Consider the following 5,133-nt stretch of genomic DNA (forward strand, 5'->3'; position numbering starts at 1 on the left):
GTTAGGGAAGGTCTTCCAATATAAAGATCTTAATTTTACTATTTTGATGTTTTATAATCATTCACCTTTTGCGTTGCAGCTACATTATGAATTCTAAAAATAAAATCTTAACCAATATCATATCAGCTTCTAGTTACAATAATTAAAGCCCATTTAGAAATGGCTGAAAAACAACAATATCTGTTATAATCAGTTGAGTTCACATGTGCACACACTGAATGTCCACTATACCTAATATGCTAGCAATGATTCATCTAGGTGCATTGTAGATTATGATGGGGAATTTCATTTTATGCAAAAGGAGTAATAATGGACTACTTATTTCTCTAGAATTGATTGTCATCTCACTGGCTGGATCCAGAGCTATTACTATTATCTGAAAATTAGCTCTTATTAATTAGAAATGAGAATTTCTCTCACAAGTAGTACACTTCAGACATTGATACTTGCCAATGAGCATACACGTGGTTAAAAATGCATCTGTCACAGGGGACAGAAAAGTGGTTTTAATAGTGTCAGCTTAGCTCAGTGGTACCACACATAGCCAATAGTCAGAAAGTTATGGAGTCAGACTTCCTTCCAGGACTTGAGTACATGACCTAGGATGAAACATCAGTGCAGTACTGCGGAAGTGCTGCATTGTTAGAGATACTCTTAAACTGCGGTCTTGCCTCCCTGATTAGGTAGATGATAAATAATGGCACATTTTGAATCAGAGCAGTGAATTTTCCTGGTGACCTGGTATATTTCTGAGAGATGTTTCTGAGATGCATAAATTTCTGGGGCAGAGGTGGTGGTGGTGGGGTGTGGTGGGAGGGCAGGAGTGGGGGAGGAGGTTGTTGTTTCCTGATCATCCACAGATGATGGGGTAAACTTCCATGGAAATTCAACCCTATATAAAGCTAAGGACCCCAAAATTCCACTGGGCCATTTATGCCAGTGTTTTGTCCTTCAGTTGGACTTGAGCCACCAATCCTGTCTAGTGTTGATCCTGCTTTAACATGTGGGGCCTGTTTGGTTCAATATCGATTGGTGATTCACTAGTGCAACTCCTTCATAAAACATAAGTAGTTTTCTGTGGTAACTTGGAAATAAATAAATGCTCTCTTTAAGAAGCCAAGGATGGCTGAAGATTGCAGCAACAAGGAGGGGGGACAGGAGGTAAGTAGTAAGTAGCACAATGTTTGCAATAGTGAGTTGATTGTCATTTGGATGTAGCAATTGGCTCATGTGTGATTTTGCACCATTTTTAAAGCATGTCATCAAGTGAGGAACTTAATAGAGGCACCCAAAGAAAGAAGCAGGTCATTGCAAGGAGGCAGAAAGTAAAACATACTGTTTCAATAAGATTGCAATTATAACCAACTCCTTTCTTCACTATATCAAGGAATTATATCTCTTATATCAGATGTCCACTATCACCTGGGAGACACCCCTCAAATTCCCAGCTCTGCCTCACCACCACCTCTCTCAAGCCCTCCATTGTCTCTAAATTGTCAAACCACTTGTCTGACATCCAGTACTGGATGAGCAGAAATTTCCTCCAACTAAACTGTAACTCTGTGATTCTGTCAATACTGAGAAAACTGAAGCCATTACCTTCGTTCCCTGCCATGAACTCCATTCCCTAGCCAGCAACTCTATCCCTTTGCCTGACTACTCTCTGAGGCTGAGCCAGATTGTTTGCAACCTTGGTATCATATTTGATCTTGAGATGAGATTCCAACCACATATTGGTGTCATTTTAAGACCACCTATTTCCACCTACATAACATCACCTGACTCCACCACGCCCCAGCTCATCCGCTGCTGAAACCCTCATCCATGCTTTCATTACCTCTTGACTTGACCATTTCAATGCACCCGTGGCTGGCCTTCAATATTCTACCCTCCATAAACTTGAGGTCATTGAAAATGCAGCTGTCCGTGTTCTAATTTGCAATAAGTCCCTTTCATCCATCATCCCTGTGCTCACTGAGCTACATTGCCTCCCAGTTAAGCAATGCTTCGATTTTAAAATTCTCATCCTTGTTGTCAAACACTCCTGTGAAGCACCTTGGAACATTTTGTTACATTAAAGGTGCTAGTAAATGTTTATGTTGTTGCCAGCTTTCGTATAATTCACTGAATCTTATTTCTGAAGAAACTTATGCACAATGCCTGTGAAAGGCAGGGGACCTCAGGGAGCATTCCAAATATCAGAACTCGCTTCATTAAAGAGCAGGCCATGAAGCTGCTGGGGAGAGTGATGGGATAGGGCAGGTTAGTGCGTGCGTACCTACACAGTTAACAATGAAGTAGCACATGACCACAGTTTTCCACACCCTTAATCCTGAAGTGGTTATTGCTCACCTATTATCAGCATATTCTCTCCTTTACTGCAGATACATCACAGTAATGGAGAGTGGAGGGTGAGGTAGTTGGGGGGTGGTGATAAGAGGATGATGGAGGGGAGGAGAAAATTCATTTCTTGTGGACTATGATTAAGGGAAAGAAGATGCAGAGTAAGATGTGGAGGACATTGCTGAGCAGCAATCCTAGGAGCAAGATCCTATGTCATGTTCCTCTCCCACAACCAACTCCATGTAAGCCCCTGCATCATTTTCTTTCTCATTCACACTCACCAGCTCAGATACTTCCATTTAGGGGAAATTAGATAGTATCAGTGAAAATGTTGCACTGGGTTAATTCATGGTGCATGAAGAAGCTGAAGGAGAGGTGAGTGGTTAATGCTACCTTCACAGCAGATGGCAAGGAAAAGGCTGTCCAAGGGATTTAGAGTTGTGGGACCAGAGCTGACAGGTGCATGCCTAAGAAGCAGGATGTTGGAGGAACACATTGCACTGACATGTAGGCTCTCGGGACAGTTTCCAAAGATGCATGGTAACTGACAGCTGTGACTCTGGAACCATCATAGCACTCATTTGTGAGAATGTCAGAGAATCTGTTTCTTCGTTAGGGACATCAATATTACTCTAACAGAGAGTATGAGTAAGAAACAGAGGAGTTAGGTTTCATAGCTAATACTTTATTGTTCTTGTGCTGTTCTTACAATACCTTGGTAGCAATAGGTATTATACTTTGACCTGTCATAGTTCCTGCTTTGTTTGAATAGATGGAATAGTCTAGGTTGTCAGTGGGGTTTCATAACCAGTCTATCTCCCACCACTATCCTTGTGTTCAGCACTGGTGTGGCCCTTATTAAAACAGCTGGAGCCCATCTAATGAGATCAGGTGACTTCAAATGAAAATAGAAGGTGTGAATGAAACCCGCAAACTGTCCAGTTGATTGGGAATCTTCAGCCCAATGCTCTACAAATAATTAATCATGCTTCAGTTATTATCTATCAGAATTTTCTCTCCAATTTGCTCCCTTCATCTCCAGAAGGAAGTAACTCTTTCCAAAGGCACTGGCAACTCTCCAGTAGCTTGTTCAAGTGGTCTTCGTGTATGAGTTTAGATAGTGAACTGTGGAAAGTGTTACAGATTCCCATTAACATCTGTACATTGTTTCTCTGCAGCAGGCTCCTCTGGATAACTGAAATTTACTTTTCATGGTTTTGGGGTACTGAGTCAAAGTTTAACATCCCCACTGTCCCCAGCTTGAGATAACCTAACAAAGTACAGATGAGGGATCAAAACATCTGCACAATTCAGCACCAAACAGTGCATTCATTCATGCAGCCCCCAGAGTTCTCAAGTACCTTTCATCGCTTCAAGATTCAAATACTCAAGCACTATCAAGGATTTCTTTAGAATTTTATGGTCTTTGTTCCCTTTCACTATGATCGACAGCCAGGCCACTCCTCACTCAATTTCAAAACAAACTGAGTATTGAGTACAAATATATTTCTCTCACTTTAAAAATACAAGTGTAATATAAATTAGAGTGAATTTAAATACAAAAGGAATGCATGCAAAGGTTTCACTTGGGCTGTCTGAATGCCTAAACTGCTGCTGTAGTGATTTACCCATTTAAAGTTTGGACCACTTACAGCAAAACATAGATTATACAGAGTGATTTCAAAGCAGAGCTCACTGAATGCTTATTTTTCTGAATGGCGGACCTCTATTGTAATAAAAAATATTTCATATTGGATTATATTGAGGAGGTCATTTTGAGTGTTTCTACTGAGACCAGTGTGCTTTTGTCTGTATAGTGATCATTTCAGTTCTTTGGGGTTGAATCAGGACTTTTGCTGGTACTTTTACTGAGCTTGGCTCAATGTAGTACTATGCATTCTCAACATGAATTTCTCAATGAAAAAAACATTAATTTTGACATTATGAAAAAGAAGAGGATGAAGACATTAAGTTGGAATCATGCATCACCAAAGTTATCACTTCCCTACTCATTCACCAGGGTCTACAGACCAAGAAAATCTTACTTAGGCACACCATAGCATTAGAAGAACACATTAGAAGAGCGCATGAGAAGAAGAGAAAGTGGAACGTGAGAGCCAGCAGCCAGAAGCCAGAACATGGGGTGAAATCTTCTTTGTCCCACCAAGGCTGGCTTGAAGACAGGACCAGGAGCAAACTTGGCCATGAGGGTGTTGGATTGGCAGGCCAATGCATTCCCACCTCTGGGCAATCTTACCAGCAGCCGGCCATCAACAGCAGCAGCTACCTACCTGGCACTGGCGGGTAGCCAATAATTAGCAATTAGGAGGCTAATGAGGGGGACAGGGAGGACTATTCTGGGATCTTCCTGGCATCAGAGCAGTCTCCAACTAAGTAGCAAGCCCAGCAGCTCTGTGGAGGTGGTTTTCTGGCGGCAGGCAGGGGGCCCATTGGAGCTGGACATGACAGAGCCATAGGCAGGAAACCCAATGATTCCTCCGGTGGGGTTTTCCTCCGCTTTCGCACTCATCAGTTTTGAATTTTATGGACGCTTCCGAGGGCACCTCCGTTTTGAGATTATTCGCAACCTTGGCATCTTGACCCTGAGATGAGCTTTTAACCTGATTAGGAATTCGAAGGTAGTAATCTCTGATTACTCCCAGTGCTACGCACTAGCCAGAGTAGAAATAGGAAGATAGGGAGGATCAATGCATGGCTTGAAGCATGGTGCAAGAGAGAGCGCTTCAGATTCTTGGGGCATTGGGACCAGTTCTGGGGAAAGAGGCATCT

The sequence above is a fragment of the Heterodontus francisci genome, chromosome 1 (genome assembly GCF_036365525.1).
Source record: "Heterodontus francisci isolate sHetFra1 chromosome 1, sHetFra1.hap1, whole genome shotgun sequence".
NCBI lineage: Eukaryota > Metazoa > Chordata > Chondrichthyes > Heterodontiformes > Heterodontidae > Heterodontus > Heterodontus francisci.